Source organism: Cricetulus griseus, chromosome 4, assembly GCF_003668045.3.
Source record: "Cricetulus griseus strain 17A/GY chromosome 4, alternate assembly CriGri-PICRH-1.0, whole genome shotgun sequence".
Lineage (NCBI taxonomy): Eukaryota > Metazoa > Chordata > Mammalia > Rodentia > Cricetidae > Cricetulus > Cricetulus griseus.
The window spans coordinates 149,746,280-149,768,215 of record NC_048597.1 but is presented as its reverse complement, the minus strand read 5'-3'; the positions used below and the strand labels follow the sequence as shown (position 1 = coordinate 149,768,215).

General features: G+C 40.4%; 1 non-coding gene and 1 pseudogene across 1 annotated transcript; one reads left to right on the top strand and one right to left on the bottom strand.

Moving 5' to 3' along the window:
* Nucleotides 1–287: 287 nt before the first annotated feature.
* On the bottom strand, nt 288–21,395 carry LOC100755049 (annotated as a pseudogene).
* LOC113831588 lies at nt 20,770–20,961 on the top strand. The gene has a single exon (XR_003484749.1). It is a non-coding gene; the product is annotated as a U2 spliceosomal RNA (small nuclear RNA).
* Nucleotides 21,396–21,936: the final 541 nt, after the last annotated feature.

Genomic DNA, 21,936 nt, shown 5'->3' with positions numbered 1-21,936 from the left:
TTTAAGTTGAACGCAGGACACTGGTACATGGCTCTTGCACCCAGTATCAGGAATGTATGAATGTCTTTATTCAAAACTACAAAATAAATCATCTGTAGGCATGGACAATGACAGCAGTAAACCATTATGTATTGTCAATGGGAACCAGTGACTGATGGCTATAGTGATCAGCCAGCCTTCTCTTCAGTAATTTTCTTCAGATGACTTCTCTGGAAGTTATTGCTGAGGAACCTGCCTTGAGCTTCCTATCACAGTTCATTGATACGGGCAAAGCACTATTCTAGGAGTTAGAACATGCCACCTCCCATACCCACTCCCATTCCACCCATTGCGCCCATTCCAGGGTCCTTCTTTTTTTTAGGAATTTCAGTCACTACAGCTTCTGCTGTAGTTAGCAAGGAGGCCACCCCAGCTGCATCCAGTAAAGCAGTTATTACAACCTTTGTTGGATTAATGATTCCCTTTTCCACCATGTTCACAAAATCTCCAAGCATTGCATCATAACCAACTTCTGAGGAACTCTGCAGAATTTCTCAACTACAAAAGATCCTTCAATACCTGCATTCTTAGCAATTGTCATTGCAGGAATTTTTAGTGCTCTTTTAATAATTTCTATACCTATTTTCTGATCTTCATTAGAAGGCTTTAATGAATCCAAGGCTGGGATGCACCGAAGAAGAGCGCAGCCTCCTCCTAGAACAATGCCTTCTTCAACAACTGCTCTTGTAGCATTGAGAGCATCTGTAACTCTGTCTTTCTTCTCATTCACTTTAACATCATTTGTTCCTCCAACCTTCAACACAGCTACTCCATCTGAAAGTTTAGAGAGTCTCTCGTTCAGCTTTTCATTTTCATATTCACTTAGTTGTGATGTCTAGCTGCTCGGTGATTTCTTGAATGCGTTTCTCAATTTGAGCTTTGTCACCCTTTCCTTTCAAAAGCATGGCATCATCTTTGGTGGCAATGGCCTCTCCAAATTTTCATAAGTCATGAGCTTGAACATCTTCAAGATTCAGACTCCCTCTTTTCCAAATACCGCACGACCAGCAGCAATAGCCATATCTTTAAACTGGTTCTTCCTATTGTCACCAAAATCTGGAGCTTTGACTGCTACAACCTGAAGACCAACTTCTAATCTGTTCAAAACCAGTGTGCTTAGAACTTCTCCAACAGCATCTTAAGCAATTATGACCAAGGGCTTTCGATGAGCATTAGCAATTTCAAGATTAGGTACAATGGACTGGACATTAGAAATTTTCTTTTCACTCAACAGAACATAGGCATCTTGGAATTCACATTTTGGATTTTTGATGTGTTAATGAAATAGGGGAAAATATTTTCTCTGTCAAACTTCATGGCTTCAATGATTTCCAATTCATCTTTCAGGGTTTTCCATCCTTCACTGTGATGATACCCTTCCTTCCAACCTTTTTCACTGCATCAGAAATGATGTTTCCAATGTCTCTGTCTCCATTTGCAGAAATTGGAGCAACCTGAGCAATTTCTTCAGGGGTTGTCACAGTTTAGATTGTTTGTTGTTATTGTTGTTGTTTGTTTGTTTGTTTGTTTTTAGTTCAGCAATTACAGCATCAACAGCCAACATCACACATGTCCGATTTCTACTGGATTAGCCCCTTTGCTGATCTTCTCAACGCCTTCCTTGGCAATAGAATGTGCCAGAACAGTGGCAATAGTAGTGCCATTCCCAGCCTCTTCAATTGTGTTATTGGCAATATTTTGAACAAGTTTAGCTCCAATATTTTTGTATTTATCCTTTAAAGCAATTGCCTTTGCAACAGTGACCCCATTTTTGTTACTTTGGGACTACCCCAACTCTGTTCAGTAATCACCGTTCTTCCCTTTGGCCCCATTGTAACAGCTACAGCATTGCCTAAAAGGTCTACACCTTCAAGCATTAAGGCTCGAGCATCCAACCAAATTTTATATCTTTGGCATAGGCCCGAGTGAGATGAAGTACCAGCACCCGGGACATTGGTCTCCTCTGGCGAAGGACTGTGGGTAGTCGAAGAATTTCTGTGAGGCAGCAGCGGAAGGACACGAGGTGAAGCAGGCCATAGGGGGCAAATGAGGAGCTCAAAATTGTTTTGTATTATGTAAAAATGAAATCATGGGGGCTGGAGAGATTGCCCAGTGGTTAAGAACACTTCCAGAAGTCCTGAGTTCAATTCCCAATGGCCACATGGGTCCCCGTAACTCTAGTTCCAGAGATAAGGATGCCCTGTTCTGGCCTCTGTGGATACAAAGCATTCATTAGTATACAGATATGTTTGCAGGCAATTCATTATATATATTTTTAATTAAAAACTACTACCATCTCTACAGATATGCATGCAGGCAAAGCATATGTGTGTACATATATATAGTAAAATAATTTTTAAAATTAAAAAAATACAACCATCTCTCTTCCCAACATTAATTTTTTAATTCCTCAAATGCAACTGGTTTTGTAGTCTGGAAGTATGAAAATGATGTTTTCTGGATGCTTTTTCTATCACTGATAAATGGTGAGACACACTGACAGAAAAGGGATTGTTTAGGGTCAGTGCTAACTTGTATTTACTGACATTTTGTGGTGTTTCTCGATTATTGAAGTTGTATTTCCTGATAGCTGCCAACTTAGTAACATAAATATCATGGGAAGGCACTGCAACTTATCACTTGGTGACAGGTATATTTCTCGGTGTAAGTGAGTTTCTACAAAGGTGGATGAATTTGCTGTGAATCACTATTGAGGTCACTTAAAGAGGGCATTTTTTAATGGATGTAATATGGAAAATCTAGAGTGTTTGAAATTGTACCCTGGTAATAAATGATAATTTGTTTAAAATAAATCAGCCCCTTACACTTTTAAAGAATTATTTATTGCAGGGCATTGGTGGCACACACCTTAAATCCCAGCACTGGGAAGGCAGAGGCAGGCAAATCTCTGTGAGTTCAAGGCCAGCCTGGTCTACAGAGGGAGTGCCAGGATAGGCTCCAAAATTACACAGAGAAAACCTATCTCAAAAAACCAAAAAAAGAGAATTATTTATTTCTATTTTATGTATGTGAATGCCTGTATGTACGTATGTATGTATGTATGTATGTATGTATGTGAAAGGGTTTTGAATCTCCTGGCACTGGAATCATTGATGGCTGTAAGTTGCCATTCGGATGCTGGGACCAGAACCTGTGTCCTTTGTAAAAGCAGCAAGTGCTCTTCACTGCTAAGTCATCCGGCCAGCCCCTGAACCCTTATTTTTAAAGAAACAATAAAGTGTAGAATTAATATACATGATGGAGTTGTTCAATCTTAAAAGGGAATGAAATTATGTCAATCTCAGGAAACTGGAAATCGTAAGTAAATAAAAGTAAAATAAGCCAGAATAAGAAATACAAATATTTGTTTCCGCCTATATGTAGAATCTAGGTTTAAACATACACATAAGATATGAAAGTACTTGGGGGTACAAGAGGGTTATTTATGGGAGGAAGGAAAGCAGTGACACGGGGAGGACTGGGTAATAGAGGGGTGAATTTCAACAAAGCACAGTGCATCATATAGCTATATACATCAATAAGCTATATGATGTAGCCCATTACTTGGTATGCTAATTTTTAATTAACTTTTTAGACATACAGCAAAGGATTACCAGTCTGCAGTCCACACTGCCAGAGGGGCTAGGAAACAAGGAGGACCCCAAGAGAACATTGCATAGTCCCTCAAAGAAGGGGAGGGGGACAAGAACCCCTGAGCAAAGTGGGAGCAGGGTGGGGAGAGGAAGGAAGTGGGAAGGGAAGAAGGGGGGGAACAAGAGGACTGAGACAGGGAAGCAACAGAGGAGGGCAAGAAAGGAGATGCCTTTATAGACAGAGACAGTACAGGTTTAGAGAGAGGTCTGGCACAGGGGAAATGTTAGGGGATACACAGAGATGACTCCAACTAAGAGTCTAGGCAGTGGTGGGGAGGATGCCATTGATGCCCTTCCCCTATAATGAGACTAATGTCTACCTGTGTTGCCATTCCTAGAGCCTTCATCCAGTAGCTGTTCAAAGCAGAAACAAGCACCCACAGCTAAGCACTGAACCATACTACTGGAATCCAATTGTGGAGAGGGAGAAGGGATCAGCAAAGGAGCCAAGACGGTACTGGAGAAACCAGCAGAAACAGTTGACCTGACGTACTGAGAGCATGGAGACCCTAGTCATTAAGCTGGGCAAACATCATTGGACCTAACCAAGCCCTCTGAATGTGGTTGCCAGCTAGGAAGCCAAGACAGTCTATTGAACCTCTAACAGTGGAGCCAGTGTTTATCCTTAAAGTACAAATGGACTTTGGGAGCCCATTCCCTATGGAGGGATACTATTGCAGCCCAGATACAGCAAGGAGGGGCTAGACCCTCCCCCAAATGATGTGATGGACTTTGAAGGTTCCCTGTGGAGGGCCTCACTATCCCTGGGGAGGAGTTGGGGGGTGGGTTGGGTGGGGATTAGTGGGGAACATGGGAGAATGGGAGGGCAAGGGAATGGGGGGATGGATATATAAATGTGAGTAGTAATTAAAGAATTTAAATTAAAAAAACAGATCAGTTTCAATACTGATAGAGCTACCCTCTTTAAATCTACAGCCACACTGTGCTTTTCTAATTCCTTTACTGTTTCTGCCAAAATAAATCTAATGAGCTCAGGCATAAGGAGAGAAGGACATGAAGATTTCCCTCCTGATGGGAAAAGGGTTCATAAAGGAGGATACACACACTGGTTCAGAGGGCAGAGCAAACTCAGGAAGGAGACTCAGCCATTGTTTCCAGGTTGGTCTCTGGCTGTGGCAGGATAACTGCCAAAGGTGGCGAAGACCATGGATATGGATAAAATGTTAGGACTCCTCCTCTCTTTAGGCACAGAACTTAGGCCCTACTTATAAGATTTACCCATCTTTTTGTCAAAGAGAATTGGCCCATATAGAAAAAAATGGTTTCCCCCATTTTCCTTTTATGAAAACTCATATATCACCTTGGCACATGGTTGATTTTAAATTCTTCAGCCAAAGTCCCATAATTATAGCTCAGAACTCACTGTTGTGATATTTAGTTATTCAAACTATCTTGAAAAATAGTTAGAAAAATATGAGCAAAGACCAGGTATAATAATACATACCTGGAACCCCAGCACATGGAAGGATAAGGCAGGCAGATTGTAAGGTTGGCAACACAGAAGACACTGTCTCAAAAAAAATGAATAAATAGATAAAAAGAAAGGGATAATGATAAACATAAATAGAGCAGCTGCTACAAGACTAATTTTTCTCCATAGCCTAGACATTTCCCTGCATTGCTCAGTGAGTTGCCCTGCTGCTTTGTGTAGATATGACAGGGCTGTTTTTTAAGTCTGCTTCCCCACACAACATAGAACTTACTGAATAACACAGTAGACTTTGTGGCATTAGCTTGCAAAAAACATTCCTAAGCTCAGGGAAAGCATTCTACTCTGTCATTATTTGTGAGAGGAAAGAATAGAAAAAAAATGCCCAGAGAAGATTTTTGAAAAAAATGTATTGAGCTCAGATATATTTCACTTTTATACTGATTGCCTGGCATACACAAGATTTGGGCTCAATCACCTGTAACACATAGATTGACTATAATAGCACATGTTTGTAGTCCCGGCACTTTGGAGCTAGATAAGGGAGAATCAAAAGATTATCCTTAAATACATTGTGAGTTTAAGGGCAGCCTGGTTACATAAGACCTTGTATTTATTATTTTTCTTTTCATCTTTGCATTTGTTCTTTTCTCATACAGTACATCCCCACTGTAGCCTCCCCCTCCCTCCACTCCTCCCAGTACCTCCCCCACGTCCCCCACCCTCCCGATCCACTGCTTCGCTATTTCTCTTCAGAAAAGAGCAGGCTTCCCAGGGATGTTAACCTAACATGCCATGACAAGATGCAGTAAAACTAGACACAAGCCTTTATATCAATTCTGGACAAAGCAACCCAGTAGGAGGAAAGGGGTCCTAAGATCAATCAAAAGAGACAGAGATACATCCACAACCACTGTTAGGAATCCGACAAAAAAAAAAAAAAGCTAAACAGCCATAATGTAAGATGCAGAGGACCTAGGGCAGACCCATGCAATCTCTGTGTTTGCTGCTTCAGTCTCTGTGAGCATCTATGAGCCCTGCTTAGTTGATTCTGTGGACCATGTTCTCCTAATGTCCCTAACCCCACTGCCTCTTACAATCCTTCCTACTCCTGTTCCACAGGATGCCCTGAATTCTGTCTAATATTTGGCTGTGGATCTCTGCATCTGCTCCCATCAGCTTCTGGAAGAAGCCTCTCTGATGACAATAAAGACCCTGTCTTTAGGGACTGGAGAGATGGCTCAGTAGTAAAGTGCACAGGCTACTTTTCCAGAGGTCCTAAGTTCAATTCCCAGCTCATACCATCTATAATGGGATTTGATATTATATTCAGGCATACATGTAGACAGAAAACCCATTAAAAATGCATAAATAGCCGGGTGTTGGTGGCATACGCCTTTAATCCCAACACTCGGGAGGCAGAGGCAGGTGGATCTCCAGAGCGAGTGCCAGGATAGGCTCCAAAGCTACACAGAGAAACCCTGTCTCAAAAAACCAAAAACAATGCATAAATAATTTTAAAAGAATCTGTCTTTAAAAGAAAAACATACTATTGAAGAATTGGACCCTCTATCGTATGAGATGTCTAGGGAAGAAACAATATATATGGTCTGGATAGGTGGAGATAATAGGAACTATGGCAGAAATAGGTGTAAGATGTAAAAATCTAAAGAAATCAAAAAGGATCCCAAGTCAAGTAGACATCATTACCACACATATGCTTACATGAACAAGCAGAAAACTATGGAGGGCACCCTCATGTGTGGACTCAGCACACAGCACTTACATGAGATAAGTCAAAAATACTCAACTTAATCATAAACACAGCCCTGCAAACAAACTGGAAAACAGAAGCAAAATGAGAAGAGACAGGTCATATGCAAATACCACACATGCCAGACAAGACAGCCAGGAGCAGGAAGGAGACATTGAAGACCCTCAAGGGAGTAGAATCTGTTGCAAATCACCAAGCCTGATCAAAAATGGAACTGGGCCAGCCTAAGTGGGACACAGTCAGTGACTCCAGCTCTCAGTGTCAGGGAGGAGCAAAGGCAGAGGAAACCAAGTTACCACCAACAGCAAACAATTCTTTTGTCTTTCTTTCCACAGGCAAGTGATTGAGTCATTATTAATAAAACCAAAATCTTCCCTGACAGATGAAGCATCAGAATAAAGATACATATGCTGTTATGAATTTTGCTCATGATCATGTATAAAAAGCAGAAAATATATCCAGAAGGAGAGAAGCTCATTGCACAAATGATAAATGACCAATTCAGATGTAATGCTTCTCTCCTTAATGTCAGGCAGGAAGTGTGCCAATCACTGCACAGTGCCCCAGCCACCCACACCCAGATACTGTCCTTCTGGTGATGCACACCAGCCTGGAGTAATATTCCACAAACTGCCAAAGGCAAACACCTGCTGCTACTTTCCAGAGAGTTCCATTCAAGGTGCCTGAATTCTATTCCCTGGCCAGAAGAGTGCAGAGAGCTTGGAATGTTATATTTCCTGAAGTATTCCCCAAGGCCATGATTGCAGTATGCAAGCCTAAAATACTACAGATGTCTGAACCCTGCTCAGGACAATTCTGAGACATGTTATAGTCTTCAAAGGCCCCATGTTATTTATTTATTTATTTATTTATTTATTTATTTATGATTTATTAAAGCTTGCCTGAAGATTCAGAAAGCAAAGTCTGCCATAAGCCATAGAAACCAGGTACACATCTTTAATCCCAGGACTCAGGATTAAGAGGTAGACCGATCTCTTTTAGTTCAAAGCCACACTGACTACCTAAAATTGATCCAATGCTAAGAGAAACAGCTCACACAAATATTATCTCAGCACTTGTAATTGCATGCCTTTAATCTCAGCATTAGGGAGGTATATAAGACAGGAGCAGGGTCTCAGAGCTGGCATTCATTCTCCAGCCACACTGAGGATGGGAAGGCATTCTGAGATTAGTCTCAGGATTCTCCAGGCACACTGAGGATAGGAAGGCATTCTGAGATTAGTCTCAGGATCTTCCAGCCATGTTGAGGAGAGATTAGCAGTCTGGAATTGCAGTCTGATGTTTGCTGGATCCAGGATCGCCTTTCCGTCTGAGGCAGAGGTAAGAGCTTTGCTTTTCTGATCCTCAGCTTGAAGCTTGAACCCCAATATCTGTCTCTGGGTCTTTTATTTATGGTGTTGCAGCTCCGTGCAGGGGTAGTCACAGTCAGCTATTCCTAGAATTTGTTTGATGTGGTTTTCTTGGTATTCTTCAATCTGCCTCAGTTCTGCATTCTTCTACAGGATTTGCCTGCAATGCACCTGTATAAGTCCCATTTTTCTAGGGGAGCACAGTAGATAGACCTGATAATAAATGGGGGGGTTATTAGACTAATTTACAGGATATAATCCCACTAGCCCAACATGGCTGTCTCCCAAAGGAAAGGCAGATAATCCACTAGTTGTTCAATCCTCAAGACTGAATGTCTCTGCAGTCTCGGTCTAGTCCTGGAGTCCTGGAGGAGTCCTGGAGGGCCACTGATTTTCATTCTACACTGAAAACCTGGAGAGTTTGGGTTTGTATCAGCTATGGCAACATGGTAAATGAGCTTTCAAGTGACAGTTAGGGTAAGCAGGCAAAAAGCAAAGCTTCCTTCTACGTCCTTTTATGCGGGCTTCCAATAGAAGATGTAGATCAGATTTAGGATGGATCTTCACAACTCAAAAAATCTAATAAGAAAATCTCCCAAATCAGTGGCCAACAGATTGGGTTTTCATCAATTCCAGATGAAGTCAGGTGACAACCAGGATTAGCCATCACAACTCCCAAAGAAGTCACTTGAAGTGAGTCTTGACCGTGACTGTTGAACTTTATCTATGATCCTTCCGCAAGAGGAAGGGAAACCAAATAGTGATGAGTGCTTCTCAGAAGCAAAGGGAAGACCAAACTACTTGAAATTCTTTCATCACTTCTTTCCAGACGAAAGATGCTTAGAATTCAGAACATATCATAATTTCTTCAAAAACAGATAAACTTTACACATCAGTACACCCCTAACTCATGGGGAAAAACTGAGGAAGTAGCATTTGAGTAGGTAGCTGGCAATGCGGTTATGTGGATGGAGGAGACTACATAGTAACTGTGTGTTCTGAAGCTGGCTCCAGAGCAGAAGCAGAAACATTACCCCAGAACTTTTTAGCAACTAAACTTCTTAAGTCCAGGCCAAAAAAAAAGTGGCTCAGCTGGTAAAGGCATCTGCCATGTCAGCTTGGCGACTTAGGTTCAATCCTGGGACCCACATCAAGGCAGAAGGGGAGAAATTATTTCACCCTTGTCCTCCGGCCTCCCTGTGTGTGCCTCACTATGTGCACCTGAACGTACATACTTACACACAAAATGACAAAACATTCTTAAATACCACTCAAATCCCACCAAACTATAGATTCTAGATGAGGGACCCACAATCTGCATTTTAGATGCTCTGCCAGGTATGTCATTATAGAAGTCCACCTGTAGTCATGGGTTCAGTCGTCCACAGTCAATGACAGTCAACAAATGTCAGCTATTCAGAAAGGGGCAGACCTCCAAGAGACAACAGCCAAACAAGACAAGACACAGCAAGACTAGGCAAAGGCACTCATATCAAGGCTGGACAAGGCAACCTTGATAAGAGGTAAAGAGCCTCAAGATCAGGCAAAAGAGTCAGAAAAACAATAGCTCCCATTGCTAGGAATCACACAAAACCACCAAATTAACAACCATGAAACACAGAAGACCTGATGCAGACCCATGCAGGCCTCATGCTTGTCATCTCAGTCTCTGTGAGCTCATAGGCACCCTGATTGGTTAATTCTGTGAGCCGTGTCCTCCTGGTGTCCTTCTCTGACTCCTACATCCCCACCCCCACTTCAGAGGGATTTCCTGATCTCCAATAGGAAGGACCCAGTAAAGATCTCTCCTCTCTCTCTCTCTCTCTCTCTCTCTCTCTCTCTCTCTCTCTCTCTGCATAATGTCTGGCTGTAGGTCTCTGTTCCTGTTCCCATCTTATTTCTGAGGAATGACGACTATAGCAGAAGATCATTAGGAATCATTTCATTGATTTTTTTTCAGGTCATGGTTCTACTCTAGGACTCTGGGCTATCTGGTCTCAGGTCCCTGGGCATCCAGACAGTGTAGGGCATGGAGGAGAGGATCTAGTAAAGGGGGAAGTGGAGTAATAGGAGGAGTGGAGGGAACAGAAACTATGGTTGGGATGTGTTGTATGAGAGAAGAATCTGTGTGAGAGAATCTATTTTCAATAATAAGCCAAAAGCATCAGGGAGATATATATATATATATATATATATATATATATATATATATATATCCATTAAATAGATAACCATTGCAATGGTGTATTCTTTTTTACATGTATTTCTGAACTTGTCTGTTAAAATAAACTGATATTAAAACTGTGGTTACACTCAGGAGAGCAGGCCCTGCACCTCACCTAGGCAGCACAACAGAGCCTATCCTGTTGGCAGAGGTGTGGGTGCATCTGTCATGTGGCGGCATGGGCAGGGGAGAGATGCCCCACTCCACCTATCAATGTCCAAGGTAGGTGGGAGATCTGGTCCTGCCCCTCATCAGCTGCACCACTCAAGAGAGTGGTCACTAAACCACACATAGGCAACACAGTAGAGCTGACCCTGAAGGTGTAGGTGCAAAGGATCTGACCCTGAGGAGATGAAAGCAGGAAAACTGGCCCCACCCCTTGCTCATCACTGCAAGGGGTGAACTCAGGAGGGCACTGCAGGAAAGTTCATCATAGTGGTCAGGGAGAGCTGGTGGGCTGACCAACCCTGCAACTACCCAGGTCCAGAACCAGGGTTATGTGTTGGCCCATCCCAATATCCACCCCATCTGTTATCTTCTAGAGCCCATGAAGGGACCAGTCCTGCAAACCCAAAGCTGCAGGATTTCCACAACACAGGGAAACAGCAGGATAACCAAGAGGAATTCCAGTAAGGGACCATCATTGGTAGTCTTGAACCAGACCAATGGCTCTCTGCAATGAACACTTGCAAGTAAAGATACGTGGATAAAAGGGTATACTGTGTGACTCACTGGGTCACACTACAGCTTCCATGATGAGATTGACTTTTTTCCCTTTTCTTTTTTTCTCTTAAATTTTATTTTATTTTGGGAAGGAGGTTACAAAGCCAGAGGATGGATATGAAGGGATGGGAAAATGAATGGGATGGAGATGCACGATGTAAAAGACAGAAAGAATAAATAAAAAATAGAAAACTGATATAAAAAGAATGTCAGCTATGAAATTTCATAATCAACCAACTTGTAGATTTAAAATAACTTTTATTACAGTGCAATCAGTCCCCTGCTGTATCTGTGGATTATGTATGTACAAAGTCAACAACCCATGAAATAAAAAATATTTTAAAAGAGCCCTGAACATGTACACTTTTCCTAAATAATATAGCACTTACATTATATGTAGCATCATAAATGATCTAGAGATAGTTTAAATTATACAGGAAATTTTGCACATATTATATCTAAATGCTGCACCACTGTGTACAAGGGACTTAATTTCAGAGCTTGAAGCAGAGCTGGATTCTGATATCCATGGCAGGTTGTGGAACTGATCTCCATGGGTTCCAAGAAACAATTGTATGTTGTTTTGATTATTCTATATTATTGTTATTGTTATTAATCTTTTAATGTGCTTACTCTATAAATTAAACTCATAAAATATATTTGTGCATAGGACAAGCTTTGAAATATAATCCCATGGATAAGGAGTGGTTACTACAGTAAAAAGGATAGTTTGCCTGAGATAAAGATGGTCAGTCATAAGTACAGAATCATAAAACCCATCAGCTTAAGAAACAAATGTTGGGAAAACAGAGTTTGATGGGGACCATGATCTCAAGACAGCTGTGTCTCTGGAAAGTCATCCATAACGGAAGAAAGCAAGCACCATCCATCCGTGATGCCTGGACCATTAGGATTTATATGGGGGGGGCTTCCTTTATATTTGTATAGATCAAAGATCTAAAAGGAAACCCAGAGACATCTTCTTCACGTACTCACCTAAACACTTCTGTAACAACACGCTTTTACTTCTGTATGGGATTTTTTTACCCAAGAAGACTGCGGATCCCAAGGTAGAAGCATGAGCTTCTTTAGACCCAGCTTGAGGAGCAAGGCTGGGTCACAGCTAGAATTCCTACTGAGTCTTCCTGCAAAGAACATTCAATGCCGCAGTCTAGGAAACTGGCAATCACTCAGTTAAAGCACCTACAGCCTCTCCAGAGCAAAATATCTCATAGTGATGGTTTTTTTCTGTAAAATAACTACGACTCTTTTTTTGAGGGGGGGAGGGGTTCGAGACAGGGTTTCTCTGTGTAGCTTTGGAGCCTAGGCTGGCACTGGCTCTGGAGACCAGGCTGGCCCAGAACTCAGAGAGATCCGCCTGCCTCTGCCTCCAGAGTACTGGGATTAAAGGCGTGCGCCACCAACGCCCAGCGCCTACAACTCTTAAACCCTCCAGATTCTATGTTATCAAATAACAGTGGAAACTTACTCCCAAAATGCACTCAAAACCAGTGCTTGAGGAAGAGAGAGGAGTAAATGTCATCTTACCTTTGGCTCTGTGGTATCAGTGATGTTCTACACAGAGACAGCAGGGAAGGATCATGCGTAATCACAGTGACATTTTTCTAAAGATACCTCATGCTGGGAGACAAGATTCAGTACATATTCTCCATTATTTTGGCTAAGGTATAAGTTCACTGTATGAATGATTCATGCTTCTATTCAGTAATTATTCCATATTTCCATAATTTCTGCATTTTAAGTGAATATAAATTAAATTTCACTCAATTACTAAAAATGTTTTCTTCTAAAACATGATATCAACCAAATGATGATGCTGTTTATATAAGTTTACCTTCTTAAATAATGCTACATATTTTTCCCATAAAAATTTGAGGGAAGATAGTGTTTAAAAATTGGAGTGGGAAGAGTAGGGATAATTTCAGTTTAGACAACCACTAACATGTTCCCTGTTTCTATCCTTTCCTCCTCTCAACTGTGTTATATAATGGAATCATACAGTATTTAATCTTTGAGATTGGCTTTTTTCATACAGCATAGTTCTATTGAAATTTACCCAAGTTGCAATGTGCATGAATAATATGTTCCTTTTTGGAGGAGGAAGGTGTAGATATGAAAAAGCAATGGAAAGAAGGGATCCTTGCATCGATGAATTGTTTTGTATCTTGGCTGTACCAAGTGCAATATTTTAGTTGTTATATTGTACTGAAGTCTTACTAAAGCGTACTAGTGGGAGAAAGTGAGTAAAAGGTACATGAGATCTTTGTTTCTCACAGTCAGCTAGGATTCTGCAATTGCCCCAAAATGACAGATTCAATAACAATTAATTAAATAACTAATTGAGGTTGAAAAGTACAATTCCTTTCACCTCATACCTGGAAGAGAAAAAGTTAATTTTGTTCATTATTTTAGAAGTTTTAGTCCATGGTCTCTGAGGATATGCTATTTTGCTGTGATTGTGGTTGGCTGGTTGTTTTGCATTTGGGGTTGGTTTTTTTGTTTTTTTGTTTTTTTGTTTTTTTGTTTTTTGAGCTTCTGAAGACACAATAGTGGGAGTGCATGACAGAGGAAGCCTATTTACCTAACAGGAAACCAAGAAAAAAAAGGCCAGAGTCCTGATATTTCTTTGGAGGACACACATTAGTGGCCCAAAGGTCCTCCAAGCAGGCCCTACATCCTAAAGATTCCACAACCTCCCAGAAGCTTCATGCTTTGGAGACCAAGACTTTAGCCTATGGGCATTTAGGGAACATTCAGATCCAAACAAATCAATAGCAAAATACATAAATCTTAGATCAAAAGGTAGCAACTTAATTTGAAATTCATTCCTAATTAGAAGACAGAATAAAGCCACAAAGCTCAAAGTCTTCACAATTGTTTAACACTATATTAAAGGTATTAGAAAATGTTGGTGTAAATGGGGAAATAATAAAAGTTGGAAGTAAATAAGCACAAACTTTTGCAGGCTTGTAATATACTCACCATAAAGAAATAATAATGTTTAAGGTAACAGTTAAGTTAATTAGCCTGATCTGATCATTAGGCAATGAATATGTGGACTGAAACATCACATTGAACTTCATATCCACAGTTATTATATCAATCAAAAAGAAGCATTTAAAAATAAAAATCTGTAAATGACAAATTAAATTACAAAGTACAAAACTGACATATTTATTAGTATCATTCATATAGCCAAATAATAATCAGAAAACCTAATGTAAGATAAGACTCTCATTGCTATCACAATAGCACTCCCAAACATAAAACCAACAAAATGTATGCAAAAGAGAAATAAAGCAAATTATTAATCATTGCCAAAGATACTGATACAAACCTGAAGAAATGGGATGCTTTAAAACTAGAAGTTTCAAGATCCAGAGTGTGGGAAGCCTCCTCCTTAGTTCACTTGTCAATTTAGAATAAAAAAGATCTTAATATGTCTATACTATCAGAATTTTTTGTGAAAGCTAGCCAAATTAATTACAGAAGTTATGGCTAAACATGAATAGTCAGCAAATCCCCCAAGAAGAGTATGTAGGAAGTCACACTGACAATAAGAGAACATAATGAAGTTTCTATAGTTAAAGCAGTGTGGATTAGATTACTGGCAGACCTATGGACCAATCAAACAGGATGGAAAACACAGAAATAGCCCTACTTCCTTGACATTTATTGTAGGATAAAGGCAGGCACTCAAAATTAGAAAAAGATGGGCATTTTTGTAAATGGCAATGGGGTATGTGGACAGCTATATGGAAAAAGATAAAGTTGGATTCATTCACACTATACATCAATAACATGAAATGATACAAACAAAATGGAATACTAGGTAAATGACTTCATAAACTAGGAAGATATAAAGATTTCTGTGATTAAAATATCAGAAATTATAAAACATTAACACATTTAACCAAAGGCAAGTTTTTAAAACAATAAAAGAGAAGTCAAAATTCAAATCACAAAATGAAGGAAAATACATGGAACCTATACCTCAAGTAGAAGGTAATATCTCTAATATAAGTATAAATTAATATCTCCAATATTCATATGAAAACTAAAGAAGCAAAATCTCAGAAGAAAAGGAGCAAAGAATACAAAAATACTGCATATAAAAACTCAGTAGACACTGAATATTCAACAATATTCTCAATCTTTCTCATAATAAGAGAAATGCAAAACAATGCAAAAAGTTGTTCTTCAATTATCATTGGAAACTTGGAATATTTTAAAAGATGCTACATTGGAAAAATTAAAATAGTCACTCCCAATTATTGATACGGAGACTACAACTGCATGCCCTCCATATATTTATCTCCATCAAAATATGAGGGGAGGGGCAATTACAGGAATTTATGAGCTAACTAAAAATTAGTTAAAATGTTAAGTATCTAATGTAACTAAAACAACTTGTTAAAGGTAAATAAAGGTGGAGAGCTTACATTTGACTGATTGGCTGGATTGGCTATGTAAGACATGCCATGATTCAACAGTGGCATGAATATCACGGGAGTAACCAACCACTTTTATTGGATTAAGGCTCACTCCAAAAGATGCAACTCATACCTGATATCACTGATAGACCAAGAGTATGTGGATAAATAGATTATAGGCTCTGGGCATGAACCTACCACTAGTATGCTGCTAAATGAACATAATATTAAATTGATTTCTATTGACTTATTGTTATACTAATAGATTAATCTCTCAACACTCATTAAAGAAGCTTCTATTGGCAGTAGGCAATGATTAACACCCAGACAAGATACAGAGAATGAGAGACTACAGAAGCTCATCCCTAAATGGGACATCTATATCATATCCCACCCTTTCAAGGATCAAGGATCATTCATTGTAAATGTAGAGTGATAAGAGACTGTAAGAGCCAGAGGTGATGAGTGCATACAAGTAAAGAGTGTCCCCTGTACATAGCAGGACTGCTACTCACATGTACTCACAGAAATATGGCAGCATGCACAAGCCTTGTGTAAGTTCAAACCAGACTAAATCTCAGCAAAGAGAGAGGAGATGGAGACAAAGCTCAACCCCTAGCTAAAGGCAATTGGTAGTTGCTGGGAAAGGGAGAGCTTATGTTTGTCAAAAGTATTGACCCTATAAGGTCGACCAAACTCCAATGGAAGGCCACACACTGAAGAATATATGGGCAGCACAAGTTGGATTTAGTCTGTTGGATTTAGTCTCCCCCTGTTGGGGGAGAAAGGACACAAAGTTGGGTGGATAGAGAAAGGAATGATGAGTCTGGAAGGAGTTGGGGAGGGGCTAAATATGATTAAAACACAAGAATTAATAAAAAGAATCAAATGTCCCAATTTAAGTGTATGTGTTCATGTCTATTTTGTTGCTTATGTTTGTCTGATGCCAGTTTTGATTAGTGTATAAAGGCCTTTAATTTTAGTTATCCACCCCCCATATTTCTTCCCAGCCCTCCCAGTCTCCACCCCAATTAAGACTCCTTATTATATTAATCCTTATCTATCAAAGATACTACCTAGAATAAACAAACTAACCAAACCATTGTTGAGGACTTAACTGCATATTTTTTATTCCTTTCAAGCTATAAATTTCATTCATATGTGTGTTTAATATGTTTTAATTAAGAATTTTATATATGCATATAATGCATTCTTATATTTGTGTCCCAATAGTATTGTTTTGACTATATTTACTCCTCTCCCTAACTCCTTTCAATTCCACCCTCCTCTTCCTCCACCCAAAGTTTCATTTACTCCTTTTTATTTGAGTTCAATTTGTACTATCCATGTAAGCACAGGTATAGGACCACCCATTGAATCATAGTTGGTCTACAAAGGGCCACATCCTTAAAGAAAACTGACTTTATTCCCCTAGTTGCCATCAACTGTCAATAGCTCCTCAGGGAGGGGTAAGAGCTCATCAGTCCCTCTGCCTTCCATGCTGGAATGTTGATTGGCTTGATGTTATGCAAGTCTTGTGCAAGCAACAACAGCTGCTATGGATTCATCAATCTGTCATACCCAGAAGACACTGCTTTATGTTGGTCCTCCCAGACATTCTGCTTCCTCTTCTATAATGTTCCCTGAGCCTTGGAGGGAAGGAGTGTGATGTAGATGTCCCATTTGTGGCTGAAAATGCCACAGACATGATACATATTCCCTATACTTGACAAGTTGTGAGTTTCTGCATTAATTACTGTTTATTGCACAAAAGGCTTCTCTGGAGAGAACTGAGAGCTGGAATATGCTGGTACGTAGCTATGTATTTAAATTTTGGTTTAGTATACTGTATCCATTTAACAAAGTAACAGTAATAGGTTCACCCTGGGAGGCTATGAGCCCTCAGCCATGGGTTCTTGGCCAGAGAGAATACCAGGCATCCATTTCTTCCTGTTCAGCAAGCCAGTCAAGAAGTGGTTTGTTGCTCTATAACATCCATGTCATGATTGCACCCATGGACATATCTTGCCCAGCTGTCATTACTGTAGCCCACAAGATTCACTACTGGGTAAGCCTATTGATTTTTCTGCTCCAGCAGTCTGCACAGCACCGTCTGTGAAAGCATCAGGGAGGAAGTTTCTGAATCAGCTTGATTTCTCTATGTCCTCTGACCAAACTGTGAGACACTGTCAGCAACATGGTCTTGCCATCAAGTTATGGTAAGCAAAAGCAATGGAATAGCCTATTTTGTTTAGGGGCTTTCAGATAACATCGGACGTCTTCATATATTTTAAATATAAGTTTCTTGCCATATGTGTCTCTTTAAGAAGGTGTATTCTCAGAACTGCTGACCTGAACAAGGGGGAGCTCATGGACCACAGACTGATAGCTGGGAAACCAGCATAGGACTGACCCAGACTCTCTGAACATGGGTGTCAGTTAGGAGGCCTGGGCAATCTATGGGACCTCTAGTAGTGGATCAGTATTTGTCCCTAGCATAGGAATGGACTTTGGGAGCCCATTCCACATAGAGGGATACTTTCTCAGCCTAGACACACTGGGGAGGGCCTAGGCAGTGCTCCAAATGATATGACAGACTTTGAAGATTCCCCCATGGAAGGCCTCACCCTCCCTAGGGAGCAGAAAGGGGATGGGGTAAGGGGTCGGTTGGGGGCAGGGGAGGAGGGGGAATTGGGATTGGCATGTAAAACAAGCTTGTTTCTAAATTAAATTTTTACAAAAGGGTAAAAAATCTATTCACACACAGGCAAAAAAAAAGTGTATTCTAATAAGGTTTGCCTAGGGCTCCACCCCAGCAAATCATTTATTCCTATATAAAATCAAATATGCTTCCTTCACACTCACTAAAAATTCATCCAATACCAATTTGTCATTTTGCCAAGCCAACTCAACAAAGTATTTCACCTCTTACACTCTTGTGAAGTGTGGTATATTAAGATTATCCTGTGAAAAAGAACATGAAATTACTTAAATATGTTAGGTTACCTAGCATGTGAAATTAAATCTTCCAAGAAAAAGGGAAGGCAAGAAAATATTTCATAATAAAAATCATAGTACATTGGGATTCAAGCCAGGATCCCAATGCCAGCACAGGTATTTTTGTTCCTGGATAAGAGGCAAATTTTCAGTCTTCAGAGTGTTTATTCTGCAAAAAAAAAAAAAAAAAAACCCAAGATAGACAAAACAATCCTGTACAATAAAGGAACTTCTGGAGGCATCGCCAACCCTAAATTCAAGCTCTACTATAGAGCTATAGTAATGAAAACAGCTTGGTATTGGCACAAAATAAAAAACAGACAGACAAATGGAATCGAATTGAAGACCATGATATTAATCCACACACCTATTAACACTTGATTTTTTACAAAGAAGCTAAATTCATACAGTGGAATAAAAGAAAGCATCTTCAACAAATGGTGCTGGCATAACTGGATCTGGCGTGTAGAAGATTGCAGATAGATCCATATCTTTTGCCATGTACAAAACTTAAGTCCAAATGGATCAAAGACCTCAACATAAATACAGCCACACTGAACCTCTTAGATAGAAAGTGGGAAATACCTTGAACATTTGGCACAGCAGACTGCTTCCTGAACATAACACCAGTAGTGCAGATACTGAGATCAACAATTAATAAATGGGACCTCCTGAAACTGAGAAGCTTCTGTAAGGCAAAGGACACAGTCAACAAGACAAAATGTCAGCCTACAGAATGGGAAAAGTTCTTCACCAGCCCCACATCTGACAGAGGGCTGATCTCCAAAATATACAAAGAACTCAAGAAGCTAGTGACCAAAACACGATGAAAAAATCCAATTAAAACATGGGGTATGGATCTAAACAGAGAATTTTCAACAGAGGAAACTCAAATGTCCAAAAGACCCTTAAGAAAGTGCTCAACATCTAGGGTAATCAGGGAAGTGCAAATCAAAACAATTCTAAGATATCATCTTACACCTGTCAGAATGGCTAAAATCAGAAATACCAAGGACAGTTTATGCTGGAGAGGATGTGGAAAAGGGGGAACACAATTCCGTTGCCAGCTCAGCAAGAAAAGAGATACTTTAATAGAGGGAGCCATTGTAGGCTTAACGAGAAACCTGGAACTAGGGAAATTTCCAGGAATCCACAAGCATCACCCCAACTAAGAATCTAAGCAATAGTGGAGAGGCTGCCTTAAATGCCATTATAGAGCCTTCATCCAATAGCTGATGGAAGCAGAAGCAGAGATTCACAGCTAAGCACTGAGCCAATTCCTGGAATCCAGTTGTAGAGATGGAGGAGTGATGAGCAAAGGGGTCAAGACCATGCTGGAGAACCCACAGAAACAGCTGACCTAAGAAAATGGGAGCTCTGGACCCCAGATTGACAGCTGGGGAATCAGCATAAGACTGAACCAGGCCTCCTGAACATGGGTGTCAACTGGGAGGCCAGGGCAGTGTATGAGGCCTCTGGCAGTGGAGCCAGTATTTATCCCTAGTGTCTGAATGGGCTTTTGGAGTCCTCCCACAGGAGTGGATTGGGGTGGGATGGGGAGATGGTGGGGATAGTGGGAGGATGGGAATTAGAGGGAACTGGGATTGGTATGTAAAATAAGATTGTTTTTAATTTCAATAAAAATTAATTTAACAAAAGAGTGCTTATTCTGGGCTGGAAAGATGGTTCAGCTGTTAAGATCATGTACAGCTCTTTCAAAAGACTCCAGTTCCCAGCATTTACCTCAGGAGCTAATATGAAAAAGAAGATCAGAGAATATGAGTAATAAAAATCAAAAGTCATTTGTGGTGGCAATCCTGGAATTTGGGAGGGAGAGGCAGAAGGCTCACCAAAAGTTTGAAGTCAACCTGTTCTACATGACAAGTTCCAGGCTACCTGAAGCTACATAGACAGTCTTTTAAAAGAGTGAATTGGAGGTGACAAAAGGGAGGGAAGAAAAAAAGGAAAAAGAAAAGGGAGAAGGGATGGGAGGAGGGAAAGGGATGAGGGGGGAGAGAGAAATCAAGCAACAATGAAAACCTTGATGCCAGTGGCTGCAGCAATGGAAAAAAATCTGGTTTTGATATTTCTCTTCAGCCTTTGGGCTAAAATCAAGTGTAGTATCTGCTCCCATCAGCTGAATGTCTGCTATGTCCTCTATCCAAGGACAGTATACTAAATAGATTTTTGGAGCTGGGAGTTGGAATGAGGCACTTGTTCTGTCCATTCCACAAATTGACCTGAAATAGCAGTACTCCCAGGAGTGGTACATGTCCCGGGGTGGGAACAGTGCAAACCTTGGGCTCATCAGTAAATCCTATTATGAAGACAGTTGGCTGATGAAATGTCACTTAGTAACCCTTCAGTATTGGATGAATTAATGAGTGAAGAAGCACATGAGAAATAGTGAAGTCTATGACTGATTAGTGAACATGGGACTCCCTCCCAAATAAAACAGTGTAAAGTAACCTGGAAAAAAAAAAAGAATTGATTGCAGGGCAACTCAAGGAGGAAAATTATGCCACATATAGTCATAAATGAGACTGTCTAGAAAAGGTCAGAAAACACTATTCCTTATGCATGCCATAGCTGTAAAACTCCTTATCGTCAATACACCTAAGTAGCTAGTGAAGTCAGCAGATCTGAGAAGGCACGACACCCATGTACATACACCAGGGGTTACAGATAGATACTCACTTGTCATATACCATCGCTAACAGTGTGAGGAACTCAGGTGATAAACGGAAAGCTTAGTCATACACCCTACAAAGGAAATCATCTGTTAGCTTAGAGGGGATAATAGTGAAAGCTAAATCTTTCCAAAGGACAATGTTAAAGGGAAAAAGTACAAGGGTGAGAGTTCAGTCCTCTCACAGTGGTCAGGTCCATTCCCCACCATAGTGATGGGGAGACCTCAGAGCAGTAAGAGTTCGATCTGGAGTGCTAGCTTGTCAGTGACACCCAGGGGAGGGGCCTTCCATGGATGGGGAGTTCTTAGCCATCCTTCTCCCCCAGAAAGTCCAGTGAGAGAAATGAGGAGTCATGGAAAGATTCAAATCCCCTCATTCCTGGAAACAGCATCTGAGCAGAGATTTTAGAGTTTTAACAATGTGGTCTTTCTCTATCCTTGTCTTTCTGTTTCCATGGTAGCCAAGTGCTTTTATTCTGGGAACTGTCTCGGTGAAACTCATCTTGAAGAGTGAATGTTGATACAATTCAGAGAGTCCACATGATCTATATAGAGTAGGGATT